Raw genomic sequence first — 23,884 nt, 5'->3', positions numbered from 1 at the left:
TTTCAGCCTCGATACATACGCTGAAAAAGTGTTGGTCTCTGTCTCCCTTCGATGTCTCAGTTGTTAGAGCGGAGAACTGTAGGCTGATGTATCCCAGTTGGAAATATGCAGGTATCCTTAGGTCGCTGGTTCAAATCCGGCTCGAAGGATATACTTATTATTCTTGTCCGTTAAGAATGGATTGATGGCCTTTACTGTCAGTCATCAAATGCAGTTGATCTGCAATAATATAATTAGCTACTTAGTAACTTTGCAAGAGATTTAAACAAGCATGTACGGAGACAAAGGGAGCTGGCTGTTTGTCACGTTTCACTCTTTGCATTGTTGAGTATTAGGACAATAAACTTTGGTTTGGAATCAGTTTCAGCCTCGATACATACGCTGAAAAAGTGTTGGTCTCTGTCTCCCTTCGATGTCTCAGTTGTTAGAGCGGAGAACTGTAGGCTGATGTGTCCCAGTTGGAAGTATGCAGGTATCCTTAGGTCGCTGGTTCAAATCCGGCTCGAAGGATGTACTTATTATTCTTGTCCGTTAAGAATGGATTGATGTCCTCTACTGTCAGTCATCAAGTGCAGTTTATCTGCAATAATATAATTAGCGACTTAGTAACTTTGCAAGAGATTTAAACAAGCATGTACGGAGACAAAGGGAGCTGGCTGTTTGTCACGATTCACTCTTTGCATTGTTGAGTATTAGGACAATAAGTACTTGAGTATTAGGACAATAAACTTTTCGGAATCAGTTTCAGCCTCGATACATACGCTGAAAAAGTATTGGTCTCTGGCTCCCTTCGATAGCTCAGTTGGTAGAGCGGAGGGCTGTGATGTATCCCAGTTGGAAATATGCAGGTATCCTTAGGTCGCTGGTTCAAATCTGGCTCGAAGGATATACTTATTATTCTTGTCCGTTAAGAATGGATTGATGGCCTTTACTGTCAGTCATTTAGTGCATTTGATCTGCAATAATATAATTAGCTACTTAGTAACTTTGCAAGAGATTTAAACAAGCATGTACGGAGACAAAGGGAGCTGGCTGTTTGTCACGATTCACTCTTTGCATTGTTGAGTATTAGGACAATAAACTTTTCGGAATCAGTTTCAGCCTCCATACATACGCTGAAAAAGTGTTGGTCTCCGGCTCCTTTCGATAGCTCAGTTGGTAGAGCGGAGGACTGTAGGCTGATGTATCCCAGTTGGAAATATGCAGGTATCCTTAGGTCGCTGGTTCAAATCCGGCTCGAAGGATATACTTATTATTCTTGTCCGTTAAGAATGGATTGATGGCCTCTACTGTCAGTTATCAAATGCAGGTGATCTGCAATAATATAATTAGCTACTGAGTAACTTTGCAAGAGTTTAAAACGATCATGTACGGAGACAAAGGGAGCTGGCTGTTTGTCACGTTTCACTCTTTGCACTGTTGAGTATTAGGACAATAAACTTTGGTTTGGAATCAGTTTCAGCCTCGATACATACGCTGAAAAAGTGTTGGTCTCTGTCTCCCTTCGATGTCTCAGTTGTTAGAGCGGAGAACTGTAGGCTGATGTATCCCAGTTGGAAATATGCAGGTATCCTTAGGTCGCTGGTTCAAATCCGGCTCGGAGGATGTACTTATTATTCTTGTCCGTTAAGAATGGATTGATGGCCTCTACTGTCAGTCATCAAGTGCAGTTGATCTGCAATAATATAATTAGCTACTTAGTAACTTTGCAAGAGTTTTAAACGATCATGTACGGAGACAAAGGGAGCTGGCTGTTTGTCACGTTTCACTCTTTGCATTGTTGAGTATTAGGACAATAAACTTTGGTTTGGAATCAGTTTCAGCCTCGATACATACGCTGAAAAAGTGTTGGTCTCTGTCTCCCTTCGATGTCTCAGTTGTTAGAGCGGAGAACTGTAGGCTGATGTATCCCAGTTGGAAATATGCTGGTATCCTTAGGTCGCTGGTTCAAATCCGGCTCGAAGGATGTACTTATTATTCTTGTCCGTTAAGAATGGATTGATGGCCTCTACTGTCAGTCATCAAGTGCAGTTGATCTGCAATAATATAATTAGCTGCTGAGTAACTTTGCAAGAGTTTTAAACGAGCATGTACGGAGACAAAGGGAGCTGGCTGTTTGTCACGTTTCACTCTTTGCATTGTTGAGTATTAGGACAATAAACTTTGGTTTGGAATCAGTTTCAGCCTCGATACATACGCTGAAAAAGTGTTGGTCTCTGTCTCCCTTCGATGTCTCAGTTGTTAGAGCGGAGAACTGTAGGCTGATGTATCCCAGTTGGAAATATGCAGGTATCCTTAGGTCGCTGGTTCAAATCCGGCTCGAAGGATATACTTATTATTCTTGTCCGTTAAGAATGGATTGATGTCCTCTACTGTCAGTCATCAAGTGCAGTTTATCTGCAATAATATAATTAGCGACTTAGTAACTTTGCAAGAGATTTAAACAAGCATGTACGGAGACAAAGGGAGCTGGCTGTTTGTCACGATTCACTCTTTGCATTGTTGAGTATTAGGACAATAAGTACTTGAGTATTAGGACAATAAACTTTTCGGAATCAGTTTCAGCCTCGATACATACGCTGAAGAAGTATTGGTCTCTGGCTCCCTTCGATAGCTCAGTTGGTAGAGCGGAGGGCTGTGATGTATCCCAGTTGGAAATATGCAGGTATCCTTAGGTCGCTGGTTCAAATCTGGCTCGAAGGATATACTTATTATTCTTGTCCGTTAAGAATGGATTGATGGCCTTTACTGTCAGTCATTTAGTGCATTTGATCTGCAATAATATAATTAGCTACTTAGTAACTTTGCAAGAGATTTAAACAAGCATGTACGGAGACAAAGGGAGCTGGCTGTTTGTCACGCTTCACTCTTTGCATTGTTGAGTATTAGGACAATAAACTTTTCGGAATCAGTTTCAGCCTCCATACATACGCTGAAAAAGTGTTGGTCTCCGGCTCCCTTCGATAGCTCAGTTGGTAGAGCGGAGAACTGTAGGCTGATGTATCCCAGTTGGAAATATGCAGGTATCCTTAGGTCGCTGGTTCAAATCCGGCTCGGAGGATGTACTTATTATTCTTGTCCGTTAAGAATGGATTGATGGCCTCTACTGTCAGTCATCAAGTGCAGTTGATCTGCAATAATATAATTAGCTACTTAGTAACTTTGCAAGAGTTTTAAACAATCATGTACGGAGACAAAGGGAGCTGGCTGTTTGTCACGTTTCACTCTTTGCATTGTTGAGTATTAGGACAATAAACTTTGGTTTGGAATCAGTTTCAGCCTCGATACATACGCTGAAAAAGTGTTGGTCTCTGTCTCCCTTCGATGTCTCAGTTGTTAGAGCGGAGAACTGTAGGCTGATGTATCCCAGTTGGAAATATGCAGGTATCCTTAGGTCGCTGGTTCAAATCCGGCTCGAAGGATATACTTATTATTCTTGTCCGTTAAGAATGGATTGATGGCCTCTACTGTCAGTTATCAAATGCAGTTGATCTGCAATAATATAATTAGCTACTGAGTAACTTTGCAAGAGTTTAAAACGATCATGTACGGAAACAAAGGGAGCTGGCTGTTTGTCACGTTTCACTCTTTGCATTGTTGAGTATTAGGACAATAAGTACTTGAGTATTAGGACAATAAACTTTTCGGAATCAGTTTCAGCCACGATACATACGCTGAAAAAGTATTGGTCTCTGGCTCCCTTCGATAGCTCAGTTGGTAGAGCGGAGGACTGTAGGTTGATGTATCCCAGTTGGAAATATGCAGGTATCCTTAGGTCGCTGGTTCAAATCTGGCTCGAAGGATGTACTTATTATTCTTGTCCATTAAGAATGGATTGATGTCCTCTACTGTCAGTCATCAAGTGCAGTTTATCTGCAATAATATAATTAGCTACTTAGTAACTTTGCAAGAGATTTAAACAAGCATGTACGGAGACAAAGGGAGCTGGCTGTTTGTCACGTTTCACTCTTTGCATTGTTGAGTATTAGGACAATAAACTTTGGTTTGGAATCAGTTTCAGCCTCGATACATACGCTGAAAAAGTGTTGGTCTCCGGCTCCCTTCGATAGCTCAGTTGGTAGAGCGGAGGACTGTAGGTTGATGTATCCCAGTTGGAAATATGCAGGTATCCTTAGGTCGCTGGTTCAAATCCAGCTTGAAGGATGTACTTATTATTCTTGTCCGTTAAGAATGGATTGATGGCCTTTACTGTCAGTCATCAAGTGCAGTTTATCTGCAATAATATAATTAGCGACTTAGTAACTTTGCAAGAGATTTAAACAAGCATGTACGGAGACAAAGGGAGCTGGCTGTTTGTCACACTTCACTCTTTGCATTGTTGAGTATTAGGACAATAAATACTTGAGTATTAGGACAATAAACTTTTCGGAATCAGTTTCAGCCTCGATACATACGCTGAAAAAGTGTTGGTCTCTGGCTCCCTTCGATAGCTCAGTTGGTAGAGCGGAGGACTGTAGGCTGATGTATCCCAGTTGGAAATATGCAGGTATCCTTAGGTCGCTGGTTCAAATCCGGCTCGAAGGATATACTTATTATTCTTGTCCGTTAAGAATGGATTGATGGCCTCTACTGTCAGTTATCAAATGCAGTTGATCTGCAATAATATAATTAGCTACTGAGTAACTTTGCAAGAGTTTAAAACGATCATGTACGGAGACAAAGGGAGCTGGCTGTTTGTCACGTTTCACTCTTTGCACTGTTGAGTATTAGGACAATAAACTTTGGTTTGGAATCAGTTTCAGCCTCGATACATACGCTGAAAAAGTGTTGGTCTCTGTCTCCCTTCGATGTCTCAGTTGTTAGAGCGGAGAACTGTAGGCTGATGTATCCCAGTTGGAAATATGCAGGTATCCTTAGGTCGCTGGTTCAAATCCGGCTCGAAGGATATACTTATTATTCTTGTCCGTTAAGAATGGATTGATGGCCTCTACTGTCAGTTATCAAATGCAGTTGATCTGCAATAATATAATTAGCTACTGAGTAACTTTGCAAGAGTTTTAAACGATCATGTACGGAAACAAAGGGAGCTGGCTGTTTGTCACGTTTCACTCTTTGCATTGTTGAGTATTAGGACAATAAGTACTTGAGTATTAGGACAATAAACTTTTCGGAATCAGTTTCAGCCTCGATACATACGCTGAAAAAGTATTGGTCTCTGGCTCCCTTCGATAGCTCAGTTGGTAGAGCGGAGGACTGTAGGTTGATGTATTCCAGTAGGAAATATGCAGGTATCCTTAGGTCGCTGGTTCAAATCTGGCTCGAAGGATGTACTTATTATTCTTGTCCGTTAAGAATGGATTGATGGCCTCTACTGTCAGTCATCAAGTGCAGTTTATCTGCAATAATATAATTAGCTACTTAGTAACTTTGCAAGAGATTTAAACAAGCATGTACGGAGACAAAGGGAGCTGGCTGTTTGTCACGCTTCACTCTTTGCATTGTTGAGTATTAGGACAATAAACTTTTCGGAATCAGTTTCAGCCTCCATACATACGCTGAAAAAGTGTTGGTCTCCGGCTCCCTTCGATAGCTCAGTTGGTAGAGCGGAGGACTGTAGGCTGATGTATCCCAGTTGGAAATATGCAGGTATCCTTAGGTCGCTGGTTCAAATCCGGCTCGAAGGATATACTTATTATTCTTGTCCGTTAAGAATGGATTGATGGCCTCTACTGTCAGTTATCAAATGCAGTTGATCTGCAATAATATAATTAGCTACTGAGTAACTTTGCAAGAGTTTAAAACGATCATGTACGGAGACAAAGGGAGCTGGCTGTTTGTCACGTTTCACTCTTTGCACTGTTGAGTATTAGGACAATAAACTTTGGTTTGGAATCAGTTTCTGCCTCGATACATACGCTGAAAAAGTGTTGGTCTCTGTCTCCCTTCGATGTCTCAGTTGTTAGAGCGGAGAACTGTAGGCTGATGTATCCCAGTTGGAAATATGCAGGTATCCTTAGGTCGCTGGTTCAAATCCGGCTCGGAAGATGTACTTATTATTCTTGTCCGTTAAGAATGGATTGATGGCCTCTACTGTCAGTCATCAAGTGCAGTTGATCTGCAATAATATAATTAGCTACTTAGTAACTTTGCAAGAGTTTTAAACGATCATGTACGGAGACAAAGGGAGCTGGCTGTTTGTCACGTTTCACTCTTTGCATTGTTGAGTATTAGGACAATAAACTTTGGTTTGGAATCAGTTTCAGCCTTGATACATACGCTGAAAAAGTGTTGGTCTCTGTCTCCCTTCGATGTCTCAGTTGTTAGCGCGGAGAACTGTAGGCTGATGTATCCCAGTTGGAAATATGCAGGTATCCTTAGGTCGCTGGTTCAAATCCAGCTCGAAGGATATACTTATTATTCTTGTCCGTTAAGAATGGATTGATGGCCTCTACTGTCAGTTATCAAATGCAGTTGATCTGCAATAATATAATTAGCTACTGAGTAACTTTGCAAGAGTTTAAAACGATCATGTACGGAGACAAAGGGAGCTGGCTGTTTGTCACGTTTCACTCTTTGCATTGTTGAGTATTAGGACAATAAGTACTTGAGTATTAGGACAATAAACTTTTCGGAATCAGTTTCAGCCTCGATACATACGCTGAAAAAGTATTGGTCTCTGGCTCCCTTCGATAGCTCAGTTGGTAGAGCGGAGGACTGTAGGTTGATGTATCCCAGTTGGAAATATGCAGGTATCCTTAGGTCGCTGGTTCAAATCTGGCTCGAAGGATGTACTTATTATTCTTGTCCATTAAGAATGGATTGATGTCCTCTACTGTCAGTCATCAAGTGCAGTTTATCTGCAATAATATAATTAGCTACTTAGTAACTTTGCAAGAGATTTAAACAAGCATGTACGGAGACAAAGGGAGCTGGCTGTTTGTCACGTTTCACTCTTTGCATTGTTGAGTATTAGGACAATAAACTTTGGTTTGGAATCAGTTTCAGCCTCGATACATATGCTGAAAAAGTGTTGGTCTCCGGCTCCCTTCGATAGCTCAGTTGGTAGAGCGGAGGACTGTAGGTTGATGTATCCCAGTTGGAAATATGCAGGTATCCTTAGGTCGCTGGTTCAAATCCAGCTTGAAGGATGTACTTATTATTCTTGTCCGTTAAGAATGGATTGATGGCCTTTACTGTCAGTCATCAAGTGCAGTTTATCTGCAATAATATAATTAGCGACTTAGTAACTTTGCAAGAGATTTAAACAAGCATGTACGGAGACAAAGGGAGCTGGCTGTTTGTCACGCTTCACTCTTTGCATTGTTGAGTATTAGGACAATAAATACTTGAGTATTAGGACAATAAACTTTTCGGAATCAGTTTCAGCCTCGATACATACGCTGAAAAAGTGTTGGTCTCTGGCTCCCTTCGATAGCTCAGTTGGTAGAGCGGAGGGCTGTGATGTATCCCAGTTGGAAATATGCAGGTATCCTTAGGTCGCTGGTTCAAATCTGGCTCGAAGGATATACTTATTATTCTTGTCCGTTAAGAATGGATTGATGGCCTTTACTGTCAGTCATTTAGTGCATTTGATCTGCAATAATATAATTAGCTACTTAGTAACTTTGCAAGAGATTTAAACAAGCATGTACGGAGACAAAGGGAGCTGGCTGTTTGTCACGTTTCACTCTTTGCACTGTTGAGTATTAGGACAATAAACTTTGGTTTGGAATCAGTTTCAGCCTCGATACATACGCTGAAAAAGTGTTGGTCTCTGTCTCCCTTCGATGTCTCAGTTGTTAGAGCGGAGAACTGTAGGCTGATGTATCCAAGTTGGAAATATGCAGGTATCCTTAGGTCGCTGGTTCAAATCCGGCTCGGAGGATGTACTTATTATTCTTGTCCGTTAAGAATGGATTGATGGCCTCTACTGTCAGTCATCAAGTGCAGTTGATCTGCAATAATATAATTAGCTACTTAGTAACTTTGCAAGAGTTTTAAACGATCATGTACGGAGACAAAGGGAGCTGGCTGTTGGTCACGTTTCACTCTTTGCATTGTTGAGTATTAGGACAATAAACTTTGGTTTGGAATCAGTTTCAGCCACGATACATACGCTGAAAAAGTGTTGGTCTCTGTCTCCCTTCGATGTCTCAGTTGTTAGAGCAGAGAACTGTAGGCTGATGTATCCCAGTTGGAAATATGCAAGTATCCTTAGGTCGCTGGTTCAAATCCGGCTCGAAGGATATACTTATTATTCTTGTCCGTTAAGAATGGATTGATGGCCTCTACTGTCAGTTATCAAATGCAGTTGATCTGCAATAATATAATTAGCTACTGAGTAACTTTGCAAGAGTTTTAAACGATCATGTACGGAAACAAAGGGAGCTGGCTGTTTGTCACGTTTCACTCTTTGCATTGTTGAGTATTAGGACAATAAACTTTGGTTTGGAATCAGTTTCAGCCTCGATACATACGCTGAAAAAGTGTTGGTCTCTGTCTCCCTTCGATGTCTCAGTTGTTAGAGCGGAGAACTGTAGGCTGATGTATCCCAGTTGGAAATATGCAGGTATCCTTAGGTCGCTGGTTCAAATCCGGCTCGAAGGATGTACTTATTATTCTTGTCCGTTAAGAATGGATTGATGGCCTCTACTGTCAGTCATCAAGTGCAGTTGATCTGCAATAATATAATTAGCTACTTAGTAACTTTGCAAGAGTTTTAAACGAGCATGTACGGAGACAAAGGGAGCTGGCTGTTTGTCACGTTTCACTCTTTGCATTGTTGAGTATTAGGACAATAAACTTTGGTTTGGAATCAGTTTCAGCCTCGATACATACGCTGAAAAAGTGTTGGTCTCTGTCTCCCTTCGATGTCTCAGTTGTTAGAGCGGAGAACTGTAGGCTGAGGTATCCCAGTTGGAAATATGCAGGTATCCTTAGGTCGCTGGTTCAAATCCGGCTCGAAGGATATACTTATTATTCTTGTCCGTTAAGAATGGATTGATGTCCTCTACTGTCAGTCATCAAGTGCAGTTTATCTGCAATAATATAATTAGCGACTTAGTAACTTTGGAAGAGATTTAAACAAGCATGTACGGAGACAAAGGGAGCTGGCTGTTTGTCACGATTCACTCTTTGCATTGTTGAGTATTAGGACAATAAGTACTTGAGTATTAGGACAATAAACTTTTCGGAATCAGTTTCAGCCTCGATACATACGCTGAAAAAGTATTGGTCTCCGGCTCCCTTCGATAGCTCAGTTGGTAGAGCGGAGGACTGTAGGTTGATGTATCCCAGTTGGAAATATGCAGGTATCCTTAGGTCGCTGGTTCAAATCCGGCTCGAAGGATGTACTTATTATTCTTGTCCATTAAGAATGGATTGATGTCCTCTACTGTCAGTCATCAAGTGCAGTTTATCTGCAATAATATAATTAGCAACTTAGTAACTTTGCAAGAGATTTAAACAAGCATGTACGGAGACAAAGGGAGCTGGCTGTTTGTCACGCTTCACTCTTTGCATTGTTGAGTATTAGGACAATAAACTTTGGTTTGGAATCAGTTTCAGCCTCGATACATACGCTGAAAAAGTGTTGGTCTCTGGCTACCTTCGATAGCTCAGTTGGTAGAGCGGAGCACTGTAGGTTGATGTATCCCAGTTGGAAATATGCAGGTATCCTTAGGTCGCTGGTTCAAATCCAGCTTGAAGGATGTGCTTATTATTCTTGTCCCTTAAGAATGGATTGATGGCCTTTACTGTCAGTCATCAAGTGCAGTTGATCTGCAATAATATAATTAGCTACTTAGTAACTTTGCAAAAGTTTTAAACGAGCATGTACGGAGACAAAGGGAGCTGGCTGTTTGTCACGTTTCACTCTTTGCATTGTTGAGTATTAGGACAATAAACTTTGGTTTGGAATCAGTTTCAGCCTCGATACATACGCTGAAAAAGTGTTGGTCTCCGGCTCCCTTCGATAGCTCAGTTGGTAGAGCGGAGGACTGTAGGTTAATGTATCCCAGTTGGAAATATGCAGGTATCCTTAGGTCGCTGGTTCAAATCCGGCTCGAAGGATGTACTTATTATTCTTGTCCATTAAGAATGGATTGATGTCCTCTACTGTCAGTCATCAAGTGCAGTGTATCTGCAATAATATAATTAGCAACTTAGTAACTTTGCAAGAGATTTAAACAAGCATGTACGGAGACAAAGGGAGCTGGCTGTTTGTCACGCTTCACTCTTTGCATTGTTGAGTATTAGGACAATAAACTTTGGTTTGGAATCAGTTTCAGCCTCGATACATACGCTGAAAAAGTGTTGGTCTCTGGCTACCTTCGATAGCTCAGTTGGTAGAGCGGAGGACTGTAGGTTGATGTATCCCAGTTGGAAATATGCAGGTATCCTTAGGTCGCTGGTTCAAATCCAGCTTGAAGGATGTACTTATTATCCTTGTCCCTTAAGAATGGATTGATGGCCTTTACTGTCAGTCATCAAGTGCAGTTGATCTGCAATAATATAATTAGCTACTTAGTAACTTTGCAAAAGTTTTAAACGAGCATGTACGGAGACAAAGGGAGCTGGCTGTTTGTCACGTTTCACTCTTTGCATTGTTGAGTATTAGGACAATAAACTTTGGTTTGGAATCAGTTTCAGCCTCGATACATACGCTGAAAAAGTGTTGGTCTCCGGCTCCCTTCGATAGCTCACTTGGTAGAGCGGAGGACTGTACGTTGATGTATCCCAGTTGGAAATATGCAGGTATCCTTAGGTCGCTGGTTCAAATCCGGCTCGAAGGATGTACTTATTATTCTTGTCCGTTAAGAATGGATTGATGTCCTCTACTGTCAGTCATCAAGTGCAGTTTATCTGCAATAATATAATTAGCGACTTAGTAACTTTGCAAGAGATTTAAACAAGCATGTACGGAGACAAAGGGAGCTGGCTGTTTGTCACGATTCACTCTTTGCATTGTTGAGTATTAGGACAATAAATACTTGAGTATTAGGACAATAAACTTTTCGGAATCAGTTTCAGCCTCGATACATACGCTGAAAAAGTGTTGGTCTCTGGCTCCCTTCGATAGCTCAGTTGGTAGAGCGGAGGGCTGTGATGTATCCCAGTTGGAAATATGCAGGTATCCTTAGGTCGCTGGTTCAAATCTGGCTCGAAGGATATACTAATTATTCTTGTCCGTTAAGAATGGATTGATGGCCTTTACTGTCAGTCATTTAGTGCATTTGATCTGCAATAATATAATTAGCTACTTAGTAACTTTGCAAGAGATTTAAACAAGCATGTACGGAGACAAAGGGAGCTGGCTGTTTGTCACGTTTCACTCTTTGCATTGTTGAGTATTAGGACAATAAACTTTGGTTTGGAATCAGTTTCAGCCTCGATACATACGCTGAAAAAGTGTTACTCTCCTTCTCCCTTCGATAGCTCAGTTGGTGGAGCGGAGGACTGTAGGTTGATGTTTCCCAGTGGAAAATATGCAGGTATCCTTAGGTCGCTGGTTCAAATCCGGCTCGAATGATGTACTTATTATTCTTGTCCGTTAAGAATGGATTGATGGCCTCTACTGTCAGTCATCAAGTGCAGTTTATCTGCAATAATATAATTAGCGACTTAGTAACTTTGCAAGAGATTTAAACAAGCATGTACGGAGACAAAGGGAGCTGGCTGTTTGTCACGATTCACTCTTTGCATTGTTGAGTATTAGGACAATAAATACTTGAGTATTAGGACAATAAACTTTTCGGAATCAGTTTCAGCCTCGATACATACGCTGAAAAAGTGTTGGTCTCTGGCTCCCTTCGATAGCTCAGTTGGTAGAGCGGAGGGCTGTGATGTATCCCAGTTGGAAATATGTAGGTATCCTTAGGTCGCTGGTTCAAATCTGGCTCGAAGGATATACTTATTATTCTTGTCCGTTAAGAATGGATTGATGGCCTTTACTGTCAGTCATTTAGTGCATTTGATCTGCAATAATATAATTAGCTACTTAGTAACTTTGCAAGAGTTTTAAACGAGCATGTACGGAGACAAAGGGAGCTGGCTGTTTGTCACGTTTCACTGTTTGCATTGTTGAGTATTAGGACAATAAACTTTGGTTTGGAATCAGTTTCAGCCTCGATACATACGCTGAAAAAGTATTGGTCTCTGGCTCCCTTCGATAGCTCAGTTGGTAGAGCGGAGGACTGTAGGTTGATGTATCCCAGTTGGAAATATGCAGGTATCCTTAGGTCGCTGGTTCAAATCCGGCTCGAAGGATGTACTTATTATTCTTGTCCATTAAGAATGGATTGATGTCCTCTACTGTCAGTCATCAAGTGCAGTTTATCTGCAATAATATAATTAGCTACTTAGTAACTTTGCAAGAGATTTAAACAAGCATGTACGGAGACAAAGGGAGCTGGCTGTTTGTCACGATTCACTCTTTGCATTGTTGAGTATTAGGACAATAAGTACTTGAGTATTAGGACAATAAACTTTTCGGAATCAGTTTCAGCCTCGATACATACGCTGAAAAAGTGTTGATCTCCGGCTCCCTTCGATAGCTCAGTTGGTAGAGCGGAGGACTGTAGGTTGATGTATCCCAGTTGGAAATATGCAGGTATCCTTAGGTCGCTGGTTCAAATCCAGCTTGAAGGATGTACTTATTATTCTTGTCCGTTAAGAATGGATTGATGGCCTTTACTGTCAGTCATCAAGTGCAGTTGATCTGCAATAATATAATTAGCTACTTAGTAACTTTGCAAGAGTTTTAAACGATCATGTACGGAGACAAAGGGAGCTGGCTGTTTGTCACGTTTCACTCTTTGCATTGTTGAGTATTAGGACAATAAACTTTGGTTTGGAATCAGTTTCAGCCTCGATACATACGCTGAAAAAGTATTGGTCTCTGGCTCCCTTCGATAGCTCAGTTGGTAGAGCGGAGGACTGTAGGTTGATGTATCCCAGTTGGAAATATGCAGGTATCCTTAGGTCGCTGGTTCAAATCCGGCTCGAAGGATGTACTTATTATTCTTGTCCATTAAGAATGGATTGATGTCCTCTACTGTCAGTCATCAAGTGCAGTTTATCTGCAATAATATAATTAGCTACTTAGTAACTTTGCAAGAGATTTAAACAAGCATGTACGGAGACAAAGGGAGCTGGCTGTTTGTCACGATTCACTCTTTGCATTGTTGAGTATTAGGACAATAAGTACTTGAGTAATAGGACAATAAACTTTTCGGAATCAGTTTCAGCCTCGATACATACGCTGAAAAAGTGTTGGTCTCCGGCTCCCTTCGATAGCTCAGTTGGTAGAGCGGAGGACTGTAGGTTGATGTATCCCAGTTGGAAATATGCAGGTATCCTTAGGTCGCTGGTTCAAATCCAGCTTGAAGGATGTACTTATTATTCTTGTCCGTTAAGAATGGATTGATGGCCTTTACTGTCAGTCATCAAGTGCAGTTGATCTGCAATAATATAATTAGCTACTTAGTAACTTTGCAAAAGTTTTAAACGAGCATGTACGGAGACAAAGGGAGCTGGCTGTTTGTCACGTTTCACTCTTTGCATTGTTGAGTATTAGGACAATAAACTTTGGTTTGGAATCAGTTTCAGCCTCGATACATACGCTGAAAAAGTGTTGGTCTCCGGCTCCCTTTGATAGCTCAGTTGGTAGAGCGGAGGACTGTAGGTTGATGTATCCCAGTTGGAAATATGCAGGTATCCTTAGGTCGCTGGTTCAAATCCGGCTTGAAGGATGTACTTATTATTCTTGTCCGTTAAGAATGGATTGATGTCCTCTACTGTCAGTCATCAAGTGCAGTTTATCTGCAATAATATAATTAGCGACTTAGTAACTTTGCAAGAGATTTAAACAAGCATGTACGGAGACAAAGGGAGCTGGCTGTTTGTCACGTTTCACTCTTTGCATTGTTGAATATTAGGACAATATACTTTGGTTTGGAATCAGTTTCAGCCTCGATACATACGCTGAAAAAGTGTTGGTCTCTGTCTCCCTTCGATGTCTCAGTTGTTAGAGCGGAGAACTGTAGGCTGATGTATCCCAGTTGGAAATATGCAGGTATCCTTAGGTCGCTGGTTCAAATCCGGCTCGAAGGATATCCTTATTATTCTTGTCCGTTAAGAATGGATTGATGGCCTCTACTGTCAGTTATCAAATGCAGTTGATCTGCAATAATATAATTAGCGACTTAGTAACTTTGCAAGAGATTTAAACAAGCATGTACGGAGACAAAGGGAGCTGGCTGTTTGTCACGATTCACTCTTTGCATTGTTGAGTATTAGGACAATAAATACTTGAGTATTAGGACAATAAACTTTTCGGAATCAGTTTCAGCCTCGATACATACGCTGAAAAAGTGTTGGTCTCCGGCTCCCTTCGATAGCTCAGTTGGTAGAGCGGAGGGCTGTGATGTATCCCAGTTGGAAATATGCAGGTATCCTTAGGTCGCTGGTTCAAATCCAGCTTGAAGGATGTACTTATTATTCTTGTCCGTTAAGAATGGATTGATGGCCTTTACTGTCAGTCATCAAGTGCAGTTGATCTGCAATAATATAATTAGCTACTTAGTAACTTTGCAAGAGTTTTAAACGATCATGTACGGAGACAAAGGGAGCTGGCTGTTTGTCACGTTTCACTCTTTGCATTGTTGAGTATTAGGACAATAAACTTTGGTTTGGAATCAGTTTCAGCCTCGATACATACGCTGAAAAAGTATTGGTCTCTGGCTCCCTTCGATAGCTCAGTTGGTAGAGCGGAGGACTGTAGGTTGATGTATCCCAGTTGGAAATATGCAGGTATCCTTAGGTCGCTGGTTCAAATCCGGCTTGAAGGATGTACTTATTATTCTTGTCCGTTAAGAATGGATTGATGTCCTCTACTGTCAGTCATCAAGTGCAGTTTATCTGCAATAATATAATTAGCGACTTAGTAACTTTGCAAGAGATTTAAACAAGCATGTACGGAGACAAAGGGAGCTGGCTGTTTGTCACGTTTCACTCTTTGCATTGTTGAATATTAGGACAATATACTTTGGTTTGGAATCAGTTTCAGCCTCGATACATACGCTGAAAAAGTGTTGGTCTCTGTCTCCCTTCGATGTCTCAGTTGTTAGAGCGGAGAACTGTAGGCTGATGTATCCCAGTTGGAAATATGCAGGTATCCTTAGGTCGCTGGTTCAAATCCGGCTCGAAGGATATCCTTATTATTCTTGTCCGTTAAGAATGGATTGATGGCCTCTACTGTCAGTTATCAAATGCAGTTGATCTGCAATAATATAATTAGCTACTGAGTAACTTTGCAAGAGTTTTAAACGATCATGTACGGAGACAAAGGGAGCTGGCTGTTTGTCACGTTTCACTCTTTGCATTGTTGAGTATTAGGACAATAAACTTTGGTTTGGAATCAGTTTCAGCCTCGATACATACGCTGAAAAAGTGTTGGTCTCCGGCTCCCTTCGATAGCTCAGTTGGTAGAGCGGAGGACTGTAGGTTGATGTATCCCAGTTGGAAATATGCAGGTATCCTTAGGTCGCTGGTTCAAATCCAGCTTGAAGGATGTACTAATTATTCTTGTCCGTTAAGAATGGATTGATGTCCTCTACTGTCAGTCATCAAGTGCAGTTGATCTGCAATAATATAATTAGCGACTTAGTAACTTTGCAAGAGATTTAAACAAGCATGTACGGAGACAAAGGGAGCTGGCTGTTTGTCACGATTCACTCTTTGCATTGTTGAGTATTAGGACAATAAGTACTTGAGTATTAGGACAATAAACTTTTCGGAATCAGTTTCAGCCTCGATACATACGCTGAAAAAGTGTTGGTCTCCGGCTCCCTTCGATAGCTCAGTTGGTAGAGCGGAGGACTGTAGGTTGATGTATCCCAGTTGGAAATATGCAGGTATCCTTAGGTCGCTGGTTCAAATCCAGCTTGAAGGATGTACTTATTATTCTTGTCCGTTAAGAATGGATTGATGGCCTTTACTGTCAGTCATCCAGTGCAGTTGATCTGCAATAATATAATTAGCTACTTAGTAACTTTGCAAGAGTTTTAAACGATCATGTACGGAGACAAAGGGAGCTGGCTGTTTGTCACGTTTCACTCTTTGCATTGTTGAGTATTAGGACAATAAACTTTGGTTTGGAATCAGTTTCAGCCTCGATACATACGCTGAAAAAGTATTGGTCTCTGGCTCCCTTCGATAGCTCAGTTGGTAGAGCGGAGGACTGTAGGTTGATGTATCCCAGTTGGAAATATGCAGGTATCCTTAGGTCGCTGGTTCAAATCCGGCTCGAAGGATGTACTTATTATTCTTGTCCATTAAGAATGGATTGATGTCCTCTACTGTCAGTCATCAAGTGCAGTTTATCTGCAATAATATAATTAGCTACTTAGTAACTTTGCAAGAGATTTAAACAAGCATGTACGGAGACAAAGGGAGCTGGCTGTTTGTCACGATTCACTCTTTGCATTGTTGAGTATTAGGACAATAAGTACTTGAGTAATAGGACAATAAACTTTTCGGAATCAGTTTCAGCCTCGATACATACGCTGAAAAAGTGTTGGTCTCCGGCTCCCTTCGATAGCTCAGTTGGTAGAGCGGAGGACTGTAGGTTGATGTATCCCAGTTGGAAATATGCAGGTATCCTTAGGTCGCTGGTTCAAATCCAGCTTGAAGGATGTACTTATTATTCTTGTCCGTTAAGAATGGATTGATGGCCTTTACTGTCAGTCATCCAGTGCAGTTGATCTGCAATAATATAATTAGCTACTTAGTAACTTTGCAAGAGTTTTAAACGATCATGTACGGAGACAAAGGGAGCTGGCTGTTTGTCACGTTTCACTCTTTGCATTGTTGAGTATTAGGACAATAAACTTTGGTTTGGAATCAGTTTCAGCCTCGATACATACGCTGAAAAAGTATTGGTCTCTGGCTCCCTTCGATAGCTCAGTTGGTAGAGCGGAGGACTGTAGGTTGATGTATCCCAGTTGGAAATATGCAGGTATCCTTAGGTCGCTGGTTCAAATCCGGCTCGAAGGATGTACTTATTATTCTTGTCCATTAAGAATGGATTGATGTCCTCTACTGTCAGTCATCAAGTGCAGTTTATCTGCAATAATATAATTAGCTACTTAGTAACTTTGCAAGAGATTTAAACAAGCATGTACGGAGACAAAGGGAGCTGGCTGTTTGTCACGATTCACTCTTTGCATTGTTGAGTATTAGGACAATAAGTACTTGAGTAATAGGACAATAAACTTTTCGGAATCAGTTTCAGCCTCGATACATACGCTGAAAAAGTGTTGGTCTCCGGCTCCCTTCGATAGCTCAGTTGGTAGAGCGGAGGACTGTAGGTTGATGTATCCCAGTTGGAAATATGCAGGTGTCCTTAGGTCGCTGGTTCAAATCCAGCTTGAAGGATGTACTTATTATTCTTGTCCGTTAAGAATGGATTGATGGCCTTTACTGTCAGTCATCAAGTGCAGTTTATCTGCAATAATATAATTAGCGACTTAGTAACTTTGCAAGAGATTTAAACAAGCATGTACGGAGACAAAGGGAGCTGGCTGTTTGTCACGTTTCACTCTTTGCATTGTTGAATATTAGGACAATATACTTTGGTTTGGAATCAGTTTCAGCCTCGATACATACGCTGAAAAAGTGTTGGTCTCTGTCTCCCTTCGATGTCTCAGTTGTTAGAGCGGAGAACTGTAGGCTGATGTATCCCAGTTGGAAATATGCAGGTATCCTTAGGTCGCTGGTTCAAATCCGGCTCGAAGGATATCCTTATTATTCTTGTCCGTTAAGAATGGATTGATGGCCTCTACTGTCAGTTATCAAATGCAGTTGATCTGCAATAATATAATTAGCTACTGAGTAACTTTGCAAGAGTTTTAAACGATCATGTACGGAGACAAAGGGAGCTGGCTGTTTGTCACGTTTCACTCTTTGCATTGTTGAGTATTAGGACAATAAACTTTGGTTTGGAATCAGTTTCAGCCTCGATACATACGCTGAAAAAGTGTTGGTCTCCGGCTCCCTTCGATAGCTCAGTTGGTAGAGCGGAGGACTGTAGGTTGATGTATCCCAGTTGGAAATATGCAGGTATCCTTAGGTCGCTGGTTCAAATCCAGCTTGAAGGATGTACTAATTATTCTTGTCCGTTAAGAATGGATTGATGTCCTCTACTGTCAGTCATCAAGTGCAGTTGATCTGCAATAATATAATTAGCGACTTCGTAACTTTGCAAGAGATTTAAACAAGCATGTACGGAGACAAAGGGAGCTGGCTGTTTGTCACGATTCACTCTTTGCATTGTTGAGTATTAGGACAATAAGTACTTGAGTATTAGGACAATAAACTTTTCGGAATCAGTTTCAGCCTCGATACATACGCTGAAAAAGTGTTGGTCTCCGGCTCCCTTCGATAGCTCAGTTGGTAGAGCGGAGGACTGTAGGTTGATGTATCCCAGTTGGAAATATGCAGGTATCCTTAGGTCGCTGGTTCAAATCCAGCTTGAAGGATGTACTTATTATTCTTGTCCGTTAAGAATGGATTGATGGCCTTTACTGTCAGTCATCCAGTGCAGTTGATCTGCAATAATATAATTAGCTACTTAGTAACTTTGCAAGAGTTTTAAACGATCATGTACGGAGACAAAGGGAGCTGGCTGTTTGTCACGTTTCACTCTTTGCATTGTTGAGTATTAGGACAATAAACTTTGGTTTGGAATCAGTTTCAGCCTCGATACATACGCTGAAAAAGTATTGGTCTCTGGCTCCCTTCGATAGCTCAGTTGGTAGAGCGCAGGACTGTAGGTTGATGTATCCCAGTTGGAAATATGCAGGTATCCTTAGGTCGCTGGTTCAAATCCGGCTCGAAGGATGTACTTATTATTCTTGTCCATTAAGAATGGATTGATGTCCTCTACTGTCAGTCATCAAGTGCAGTTTATCTGCAATAATATAATTAGCTACTTAGTAACTTTGCAAGAGATTTAAACAAGCATGTACGGAGACAAAGGGAGCTGGCTGTTTGTCACGATTCACTCTTTGCATTGTTGAGTATTAGGACAATAAGTACTTGAGTAATAGGACAATAAACTTTTCGGAATCAGTTTCAGCCTCGATACATACGCTGAAAAAGTGTTGGTCTCCGGCTCCCTTCGATAGCTCAGTTGGTAGAGCGGAGGACTGTAGGTTGATGTATCCCAGTTGGAAATATGCAGGTATCCTTAGGTCGCTGGTTCAAATCCAGCTTGAAGGATGTACTTATTATTCTTGTCCGTTAAGAATGGATTGATGGCCTTTACTGTCAGTCATCAAGTGCAGTTGATCTGCAATAATATAATTAGCTACTTAGTAACTTTGCAAAAGTTTTAAACGAGCATGTACGGAGACAAAGGGAGCTGGCTGTTTGTCACGTTTCACTCTTTGCATTGTTGAGTATTAGGACAATAAACTTTGGTTTGGAATCAGTTTCAGCCTCGATACATACGCTGAAAAAGTGTTGGTGTCCGGCTCCCTTCGATAGCTCAGTTGGTAGAGCGGAGGACTGTAGGTTGATGTATCCCAGTTGGAAATATGCAGGTATCCTTAGGTCGCTGGTTCAAATCCGGCTTGAAGGATGTACTTATTATTCTTGTCCGTTAAGAATGGATTGATGTCCTCTACTGTCAGTCATCAAGTGCAGTTTATCTGCAATAATATAATTAGCGACTTAGTAACTTTGCAAGAGATTTAAACAAGCATGTACGGAGACAAAGGGAGCTGGCTGTTTGTCACGTTTCACTCTTTGCATTGTTGAATATTAGGACAATATACTTTGGTTTGGAATCAGTTTCAGCCTCGATACATACGCTGAAAAAGTGTTGGTCTCTGTCTCCCTTCGATGTCTCAGTTGTTAGAGCGGAGAACTGTAGGCTGATGTATCCCAGTTGGAAATATGCAGGTATCCTTAGGTCGCTGGTTCAAATCCGGCTCGAAGGATATCCTTATTATTCTTGTCCGTTAAGAATGGATTGATGGCCTCTACTGTCAGTTATCAAATGCAGTTGATCTGCAATAATATAATTAGCTACTGAGTAACTTTGCAAGAGTTTTAAACGATCATGTACGGAGACAAAGGGAGCTGGCTGTTTGTCACGTTTCACTCTTTGCATTGTTGAGTATTAGGACAATAAACTTTGGTTTGGAATCAGTTTCAGCCTCGATACATACGCTGAAAAAGTGTTGGTCTCCGGCTCCCTTCGATAGCTCAGTTGGTAGAGCGGAGGACTGTAGGTTGATGTATCCCAGTTGGAAATATGCAGGTATCCTTAGGTCGCTGGTTCAAATCCAGCTTGAAGGATGTACTAATTATTCTTGTCCGTTAAGAATGGATTGATGTCCTCTACTGTCAGTCATCAAGTGCAGTTGATCTGCAATAATATAATTAGCGACTTAGTAACTTTGCAAGAGATTTAAACAAGCATGTACGGAGACAAAGGGAGCTGGCTGTTTGTCACGATTCACTCTTTGCATTGTTGAGTATTAGGACAATAAATACTTGAGTATTAGGACAATAAACTTTTCGGAATCAGTTTCAGCCTCGATACATACGCTGAAAAAGTGTTGGTCTCTGGCTCCCTTCGATAGCTCAGTTGGTAGAGCGGAGGGCTGTGATGTATCCCAGTTGGAAATATGCAGGTATCCTTAGGTCGTTGGTTCAAATCTGGCTCGAAGGATATACTTATTATTCTTGTCCGTTAAGAATGGATTGATGGCCTTTACTGTCAGTCATTTAGTGCATTTGATCTGCAATAATATAATTAGCTACTTAGTAACTTTGCAAGAGATTTAAACAAGCATGTACGGAGACAAAGGGAGCTGGCTGTTTGTCACGTTTCACTCTTTGCATTGTTGAGTATTAGGACAATAAACTTTGGTTTGGAATCAGTTTCAGCCTTGATACATACGCTGAAAAAGTGTTACTCTCCTTCTCCCTTCGATAGCTCAGTTGGTGGAGCGGAGGACTGTAGGTTGATGTATCCCAGTTGGAAATATGCAGGTATCCTTAGGTCGCTGGTTCAAATCCGGCTCGAAGGATGTACTTATTATTCTTGTCCGTTAAGAATGGATTGATGGCCTCTACTGTCAGTCATCAAGTGCAGTTGATCTGCAATAATATAATTAGCTACTTAGTAACTTTGCAAGAGTTTTAAACGATCATGTACGGAGACAAAGGGAGCTGGCTGTTTGTCACGTTTCACTCTTTGCATTGTTGAGTATTAGGACAATAAACTTTGGTTTGGAATCAGTTTCAGCCTCGATACATACGCTGAAAAAGTGTTGGTCTCCGGCTCCCTTCGATAGCTCAGTTGGTAGAGCGGAGGACTGTAGGTTGATGTATCCCAGTTGGAAATATGCAGGTATCCTTAGGTCGCTGGTTCAAATCCGGCTTGAAGGATGTACTTATTATTCTTGTCCATTAAGAATGGATTGATGTCCTCTACTGTCAGTCATCAAGTGCAGTTTATCTGCAATAATATAATTAGCTACTTAGTAACTTTGCAAGAGATTTAAACAAGCATGTACGGAGACAAAGGGAGCTGGCTGTTTGTCACGATTCACTCTTTGCATTGTTGAGTATTAGGACAATAAATACTTGAGTATTAGGACAATAAACTTTTCGGAATCAGTTTCAGCCTCGATACATACGCTGAAAAAGTGTTGGTCTCTGGCTCCCTTCGATAGCTCAGTTGGTAGAGCGGAGGGCTGTGATGTATCCCAGTTGGAAATATGCAGGTATCCTTAGGTCGTTGGTTCAAATCTGGCTCGAAGGATATACTTATTATTCTTGTCCGTTAAGAATGGATTGATGGCCTTTACTGTCAGTCATTTAGTGCATTTGATCTGCAATAATATAATTAGCTACTTAGTAACTTTGCAAGAGATTTAAACAAGCATGTACGGAGACAAAGGGAGCTGGCTGTTTGTCACGTTTCACTCTTTGCATTGTTGAGTATTAGGACAATAAACTTTGGTTTGGAATCAGTTTCAGCCTCGATACATACGCTGAAAAAGTGTTACTCTCCTTCTCCCTTCGATAGCTCAGTTGGTGGAGCGGAGGACTGTAGGTTGATGTATCCCAGTTGGAAATATGCAGGTATCCTTAGGTCGCTGGTTCAAATCCGGCTCGAAGGATGTACTTATTATTCTTGTCTGTTAAGAATGGATTGATGGCCTCTACTGTCAGTCATCAAGTGCAGTTGATCTGCAATAATATAATTAGCTACTTAGTAACTTTGCAAGAGTTTTAAACGATCATGTACGGAGACAAAGGGAGCTGGCTGTTTGTCACGTTTCACTCTTTGCACTGTTGAGTATTAGGACAATAAACTTTGGTTTGGAATCAGTTTCAGCCTCGATACATACGCTGAAAAAGTGTTGGTCTCTGTCTCCCTTCGATGTCTCAGTTGTTAGAGCGGAGAACTGTAGGCTGATGTATCCCAGTTGGAAATATGCAGGTATCCTTAGGTCGCTGGTTCAAATCCGGCTCGGAGGATGTACTTATTATTCTTGTCCGTTAAGAATGGATTGATGGCCTCTACTGTCAGTCATCAAGTGCAGTTGATCTGCAATAATATAATTAGCTACTTAGTAACTTTGCAAGAGTTTTAAACGATCATGTACGGAGACAAAGGGAGCTGGCTGTTTGTCACGTTTCACTCTTTGCATTGTTGAGTATTAGTACAATAAACTTTGGTTTGGAATCAGTTTCAGCCTCGATACATACGCTGAAAAAGTGTTGGTCTCTGTCTCCCTTCGATGTCTCAGTTGTTAGAGCGGAGAACTGTAGGCTGATGTATCCCAGTTGGAAATATGCAGGTATCCTTAGGTCGCTGGTTCAAATCCGGCTCGAAGGATATCCTTATTATTCTTGTCCGTCAAGAATGGATTGATGGCCTCTACTGTCAGTTATCAAATGCAGTTGATCTGCAATAATATAATTAGCTACTGAGTAACTTTGCAAGAGTTTTAAACGATCATGTACGGAGACAAAGGGAGCTGGCTGTTTGTCACGTTTCACTCTTTGCATTGTTGAGTATTAGGACAATAAACTTTGGTTTGGAATCAGTTTCAGCCTCGATACATACGCTGAAAAAGTGTTGGTCTCCGGCTCACTTCGATAGCTCAGTTGGTAGAGCGGAAGACTGTAGGTTGATGTATCCCAGTTGGAAATATGCAGGTATCCTTAGGTCGCTGGTTCAAATCCAGCTTGAAGGATGTACTTATTATTCTTGTCCGTTAAGAATGGATTGATGGCCTTTACTGTCAGTCATCAAGTGCAGTTGATCTGCAGTAATATAATTAGCTACTTAGTAACTTTGCAAAAGTTTTAAACGAGCATGTACGGAGACAAAGGGAGCTGGCTGTTTGTCACGTTTCACTCTTTGCATTGTTGAGTATTAGGACAATAAACTTTGGTTTGGAATCAGTTTCAGCCTCGATACATACGCTGAAAAAGTGTTGGTCTCCGGCTCCCTTCGATAGCTCAGTTGGTAGAGCGGAGGACTGTAGGTTGATGTATCCCAGTTGGAAATATGCAGGTATCCTTAGGTCGCTGGTTCAAATCCGGCTCGAAGGATGTACTTATTATTCTTGTCCGTTAAGAATGGATTGATGGCCTCTACTGTCAGTTATCAAATGCAGTTGATCTGCAATAATATAATTAGCTACTGAGTAACTTTGCAAGAGTTTTAAACGATCATGTACGGAGACAAAGGGAGCTGGCTGTTTGTCACGTTTCACTCTTTGCATTGTTGAGTATTAGGACAATAAACTTTGGTTTGGAATCAGTTTCAGCCTCGATACATACGCTGAAAAAGTGTTGGTCTCTGGCTCCCTTCGATAGCTCAGTTGGTAGA

The 23,884-nt window shown here is 41.2% G+C and overlaps 45 non-coding genes across 45 annotated transcripts; all 45 read left to right on the top strand.

The window, feature by feature from the left end:
• Positions 1-787: 787 nt before the first annotated feature.
• On the top strand, positions 788-886 carry trnah-gug (transfer RNA histidin (anticodon GUG)). The gene is made up of 2 exons: positions 788-824; positions 851-886. It is a non-coding gene; the product is annotated as a tRNA-His (tRNA).
• A 254-nt stretch (positions 887-1,140) lies between these two features.
• Positions 1,141-1,244, top strand: trnay-gua (transfer RNA tyrosine (anticodon GUA)). The gene is made up of 2 exons: positions 1,141-1,177; positions 1,209-1,244. It is a non-coding gene; the product is annotated as a tRNA-Tyr (tRNA).
• A 1,360-nt stretch (positions 1,245-2,604) lies between these two features.
• trnah-gug (transfer RNA histidin (anticodon GUG)) lies at positions 2,605-2,703 on the top strand. Its single transcript has 2 exons — positions 2,605-2,641; positions 2,668-2,703. It is a non-coding gene; the product is annotated as a tRNA-His (tRNA).
• Positions 2,704-2,957: 254 nt separating this feature from the next.
• Positions 2,958-3,061, top strand: trnay-gua (transfer RNA tyrosine (anticodon GUA)). Its single transcript has 2 exons — positions 2,958-2,994; positions 3,026-3,061. It is a non-coding gene; the product is annotated as a tRNA-Tyr (tRNA).
• A 638-nt stretch (positions 3,062-3,699) lies between these two features.
• Positions 3,700-3,803, top strand: trnay-gua (transfer RNA tyrosine (anticodon GUA)). The gene is made up of 2 exons: positions 3,700-3,736; positions 3,768-3,803. It is a non-coding gene; the product is annotated as a tRNA-Tyr (tRNA).
• A 257-nt stretch (positions 3,804-4,060) lies between these two features.
• Positions 4,061-4,164, top strand: trnay-gua (transfer RNA tyrosine (anticodon GUA)). Its single transcript has 2 exons — positions 4,061-4,097; positions 4,129-4,164. It is a non-coding gene; the product is annotated as a tRNA-Tyr (tRNA).
• Positions 4,165-4,441: 277 nt separating this feature from the next.
• trnay-gua (transfer RNA tyrosine (anticodon GUA)) lies at positions 4,442-4,545 on the top strand. The gene is made up of 2 exons: positions 4,442-4,478; positions 4,510-4,545. It is a non-coding gene; the product is annotated as a tRNA-Tyr (tRNA).
• Positions 4,546-5,183: 638 nt separating this feature from the next.
• Positions 5,184-5,287, top strand: trnay-gua (transfer RNA tyrosine (anticodon GUA)). The gene is made up of 2 exons: positions 5,184-5,220; positions 5,252-5,287. It is a non-coding gene; the product is annotated as a tRNA-Tyr (tRNA).
• Positions 5,288-5,541: 254 nt separating this feature from the next.
• On the top strand, positions 5,542-5,645 carry trnay-gua (transfer RNA tyrosine (anticodon GUA)). Its single transcript has 2 exons — positions 5,542-5,578; positions 5,610-5,645. It is a non-coding gene; the product is annotated as a tRNA-Tyr (tRNA).
• A 999-nt stretch (positions 5,646-6,644) lies between these two features.
• On the top strand, positions 6,645-6,748 carry trnay-gua (transfer RNA tyrosine (anticodon GUA)). Its single transcript has 2 exons — positions 6,645-6,681; positions 6,713-6,748. It is a non-coding gene; the product is annotated as a tRNA-Tyr (tRNA).
• Positions 6,749-7,005: 257 nt separating this feature from the next.
• trnay-gua (transfer RNA tyrosine (anticodon GUA)) lies at positions 7,006-7,109 on the top strand. The gene is made up of 2 exons: positions 7,006-7,042; positions 7,074-7,109. It is a non-coding gene; the product is annotated as a tRNA-Tyr (tRNA).
• A 277-nt stretch (positions 7,110-7,386) lies between these two features.
• trnah-gug (transfer RNA histidin (anticodon GUG)) lies at positions 7,387-7,485 on the top strand. The gene is made up of 2 exons: positions 7,387-7,423; positions 7,450-7,485. It is a non-coding gene; the product is annotated as a tRNA-His (tRNA).
• A 1,721-nt stretch (positions 7,486-9,206) lies between these two features.
• On the top strand, positions 9,207-9,310 carry trnay-gua (transfer RNA tyrosine (anticodon GUA)). Its single transcript has 2 exons — positions 9,207-9,243; positions 9,275-9,310. It is a non-coding gene; the product is annotated as a tRNA-Tyr (tRNA).
• A 257-nt stretch (positions 9,311-9,567) lies between these two features.
• Positions 9,568-9,671, top strand: trnay-gua (transfer RNA tyrosine (anticodon GUA)). The gene is made up of 2 exons: positions 9,568-9,604; positions 9,636-9,671. It is a non-coding gene; the product is annotated as a tRNA-Tyr (tRNA).
• A 257-nt stretch (positions 9,672-9,928) lies between these two features.
• trnay-gua (transfer RNA tyrosine (anticodon GUA)) lies at positions 9,929-10,032 on the top strand. Its single transcript has 2 exons — positions 9,929-9,965; positions 9,997-10,032. It is a non-coding gene; the product is annotated as a tRNA-Tyr (tRNA).
• A 257-nt stretch (positions 10,033-10,289) lies between these two features.
• Positions 10,290-10,393, top strand: trnay-gua (transfer RNA tyrosine (anticodon GUA)). Its single transcript has 2 exons — positions 10,290-10,326; positions 10,358-10,393. It is a non-coding gene; the product is annotated as a tRNA-Tyr (tRNA).
• A 257-nt stretch (positions 10,394-10,650) lies between these two features.
• Positions 10,651-10,754, top strand: trnay-gua (transfer RNA tyrosine (anticodon GUA)). The gene is made up of 2 exons: positions 10,651-10,687; positions 10,719-10,754. It is a non-coding gene; the product is annotated as a tRNA-Tyr (tRNA).
• A 277-nt stretch (positions 10,755-11,031) lies between these two features.
• Positions 11,032-11,130, top strand: trnah-gug (transfer RNA histidin (anticodon GUG)). Its single transcript has 2 exons — positions 11,032-11,068; positions 11,095-11,130. It is a non-coding gene; the product is annotated as a tRNA-His (tRNA).
• Positions 11,131-11,768: 638 nt separating this feature from the next.
• trnah-gug (transfer RNA histidin (anticodon GUG)) lies at positions 11,769-11,867 on the top strand. The gene is made up of 2 exons: positions 11,769-11,805; positions 11,832-11,867. It is a non-coding gene; the product is annotated as a tRNA-His (tRNA).
• A 257-nt stretch (positions 11,868-12,124) lies between these two features.
• trnay-gua (transfer RNA tyrosine (anticodon GUA)) lies at positions 12,125-12,228 on the top strand. Its single transcript has 2 exons — positions 12,125-12,161; positions 12,193-12,228. It is a non-coding gene; the product is annotated as a tRNA-Tyr (tRNA).
• Positions 12,229-12,505: 277 nt separating this feature from the next.
• Positions 12,506-12,609, top strand: trnay-gua (transfer RNA tyrosine (anticodon GUA)). Its single transcript has 2 exons — positions 12,506-12,542; positions 12,574-12,609. It is a non-coding gene; the product is annotated as a tRNA-Tyr (tRNA).
• Positions 12,610-12,866: 257 nt separating this feature from the next.
• Positions 12,867-12,970, top strand: trnay-gua (transfer RNA tyrosine (anticodon GUA)). The gene is made up of 2 exons: positions 12,867-12,903; positions 12,935-12,970. It is a non-coding gene; the product is annotated as a tRNA-Tyr (tRNA).
• Positions 12,971-13,247: 277 nt separating this feature from the next.
• Positions 13,248-13,351, top strand: trnay-gua (transfer RNA tyrosine (anticodon GUA)). Its single transcript has 2 exons — positions 13,248-13,284; positions 13,316-13,351. It is a non-coding gene; the product is annotated as a tRNA-Tyr (tRNA).
• Positions 13,352-13,608: 257 nt separating this feature from the next.
• On the top strand, positions 13,609-13,712 carry trnay-gua (transfer RNA tyrosine (anticodon GUA)). Its single transcript has 2 exons — positions 13,609-13,645; positions 13,677-13,712. It is a non-coding gene; the product is annotated as a tRNA-Tyr (tRNA).
• Positions 13,713-14,350: 638 nt separating this feature from the next.
• trnah-gug (transfer RNA histidin (anticodon GUG)) lies at positions 14,351-14,449 on the top strand. The gene is made up of 2 exons: positions 14,351-14,387; positions 14,414-14,449. It is a non-coding gene; the product is annotated as a tRNA-His (tRNA).
• A 257-nt stretch (positions 14,450-14,706) lies between these two features.
• On the top strand, positions 14,707-14,810 carry trnay-gua (transfer RNA tyrosine (anticodon GUA)). Its single transcript has 2 exons — positions 14,707-14,743; positions 14,775-14,810. It is a non-coding gene; the product is annotated as a tRNA-Tyr (tRNA).
• Positions 14,811-15,428: 618 nt separating this feature from the next.
• On the top strand, positions 15,429-15,532 carry trnay-gua (transfer RNA tyrosine (anticodon GUA)). The gene is made up of 2 exons: positions 15,429-15,465; positions 15,497-15,532. It is a non-coding gene; the product is annotated as a tRNA-Tyr (tRNA).
• A 277-nt stretch (positions 15,533-15,809) lies between these two features.
• trnay-gua (transfer RNA tyrosine (anticodon GUA)) lies at positions 15,810-15,913 on the top strand. Its single transcript has 2 exons — positions 15,810-15,846; positions 15,878-15,913. It is a non-coding gene; the product is annotated as a tRNA-Tyr (tRNA).
• Positions 15,914-16,170: 257 nt separating this feature from the next.
• trnay-gua (transfer RNA tyrosine (anticodon GUA)) lies at positions 16,171-16,274 on the top strand. The gene is made up of 2 exons: positions 16,171-16,207; positions 16,239-16,274. It is a non-coding gene; the product is annotated as a tRNA-Tyr (tRNA).
• Positions 16,275-16,551: 277 nt separating this feature from the next.
• On the top strand, positions 16,552-16,655 carry trnay-gua (transfer RNA tyrosine (anticodon GUA)). The gene is made up of 2 exons: positions 16,552-16,588; positions 16,620-16,655. It is a non-coding gene; the product is annotated as a tRNA-Tyr (tRNA).
• A 257-nt stretch (positions 16,656-16,912) lies between these two features.
• trnay-gua (transfer RNA tyrosine (anticodon GUA)) lies at positions 16,913-17,016 on the top strand. Its single transcript has 2 exons — positions 16,913-16,949; positions 16,981-17,016. It is a non-coding gene; the product is annotated as a tRNA-Tyr (tRNA).
• A 277-nt stretch (positions 17,017-17,293) lies between these two features.
• trnay-gua (transfer RNA tyrosine (anticodon GUA)) lies at positions 17,294-17,397 on the top strand. The gene is made up of 2 exons: positions 17,294-17,330; positions 17,362-17,397. It is a non-coding gene; the product is annotated as a tRNA-Tyr (tRNA).
• A 618-nt stretch (positions 17,398-18,015) lies between these two features.
• Positions 18,016-18,119, top strand: trnay-gua (transfer RNA tyrosine (anticodon GUA)). Its single transcript has 2 exons — positions 18,016-18,052; positions 18,084-18,119. It is a non-coding gene; the product is annotated as a tRNA-Tyr (tRNA).
• A 277-nt stretch (positions 18,120-18,396) lies between these two features.
• trnay-gua (transfer RNA tyrosine (anticodon GUA)) lies at positions 18,397-18,500 on the top strand. Its single transcript has 2 exons — positions 18,397-18,433; positions 18,465-18,500. It is a non-coding gene; the product is annotated as a tRNA-Tyr (tRNA).
• Positions 18,501-18,757: 257 nt separating this feature from the next.
• On the top strand, positions 18,758-18,861 carry trnay-gua (transfer RNA tyrosine (anticodon GUA)). The gene is made up of 2 exons: positions 18,758-18,794; positions 18,826-18,861. It is a non-coding gene; the product is annotated as a tRNA-Tyr (tRNA).
• A 277-nt stretch (positions 18,862-19,138) lies between these two features.
• On the top strand, positions 19,139-19,242 carry trnay-gua (transfer RNA tyrosine (anticodon GUA)). The gene is made up of 2 exons: positions 19,139-19,175; positions 19,207-19,242. It is a non-coding gene; the product is annotated as a tRNA-Tyr (tRNA).
• Positions 19,243-19,499: 257 nt separating this feature from the next.
• On the top strand, positions 19,500-19,603 carry trnay-gua (transfer RNA tyrosine (anticodon GUA)). The gene is made up of 2 exons: positions 19,500-19,536; positions 19,568-19,603. It is a non-coding gene; the product is annotated as a tRNA-Tyr (tRNA).
• Positions 19,604-20,221: 618 nt separating this feature from the next.
• On the top strand, positions 20,222-20,325 carry trnay-gua (transfer RNA tyrosine (anticodon GUA)). The gene is made up of 2 exons: positions 20,222-20,258; positions 20,290-20,325. It is a non-coding gene; the product is annotated as a tRNA-Tyr (tRNA).
• A 277-nt stretch (positions 20,326-20,602) lies between these two features.
• On the top strand, positions 20,603-20,701 carry trnah-gug (transfer RNA histidin (anticodon GUG)). Its single transcript has 2 exons — positions 20,603-20,639; positions 20,666-20,701. It is a non-coding gene; the product is annotated as a tRNA-His (tRNA).
• A 257-nt stretch (positions 20,702-20,958) lies between these two features.
• Positions 20,959-21,062, top strand: trnay-gua (transfer RNA tyrosine (anticodon GUA)). Its single transcript has 2 exons — positions 20,959-20,995; positions 21,027-21,062. It is a non-coding gene; the product is annotated as a tRNA-Tyr (tRNA).
• Positions 21,063-21,319: 257 nt separating this feature from the next.
• Positions 21,320-21,423, top strand: trnay-gua (transfer RNA tyrosine (anticodon GUA)). The gene is made up of 2 exons: positions 21,320-21,356; positions 21,388-21,423. It is a non-coding gene; the product is annotated as a tRNA-Tyr (tRNA).
• Positions 21,424-21,700: 277 nt separating this feature from the next.
• trnah-gug (transfer RNA histidin (anticodon GUG)) lies at positions 21,701-21,799 on the top strand. The gene is made up of 2 exons: positions 21,701-21,737; positions 21,764-21,799. It is a non-coding gene; the product is annotated as a tRNA-His (tRNA).
• Positions 21,800-22,056: 257 nt separating this feature from the next.
• On the top strand, positions 22,057-22,160 carry trnay-gua (transfer RNA tyrosine (anticodon GUA)). Its single transcript has 2 exons — positions 22,057-22,093; positions 22,125-22,160. It is a non-coding gene; the product is annotated as a tRNA-Tyr (tRNA).
• Positions 22,161-23,139: 979 nt separating this feature from the next.
• Positions 23,140-23,243, top strand: trnay-gua (transfer RNA tyrosine (anticodon GUA)). Its single transcript has 2 exons — positions 23,140-23,176; positions 23,208-23,243. It is a non-coding gene; the product is annotated as a tRNA-Tyr (tRNA).
• A 257-nt stretch (positions 23,244-23,500) lies between these two features.
• trnay-gua (transfer RNA tyrosine (anticodon GUA)) lies at positions 23,501-23,604 on the top strand. Its single transcript has 2 exons — positions 23,501-23,537; positions 23,569-23,604. It is a non-coding gene; the product is annotated as a tRNA-Tyr (tRNA).
• The last annotated feature ends 280 nt before the right edge of the window (positions 23,605-23,884 follow it).

Source organism: Cebidichthys violaceus, unplaced genomic scaffold (genome assembly GCF_023349555.1).
Source record: "Cebidichthys violaceus isolate CVI_PGR_0920_01 unplaced genomic scaffold, fCebVio1.0.p SCAF_20, whole genome shotgun sequence".
In the NCBI taxonomy this organism is placed as follows: domain Eukaryota; kingdom Metazoa; phylum Chordata; class Actinopteri; order Perciformes; family Stichaeidae; genus Cebidichthys; species Cebidichthys violaceus.
Note: the sequence above shows the minus strand (reverse complement) of the source record. Positions and strands in the feature narration are given on the sequence as shown.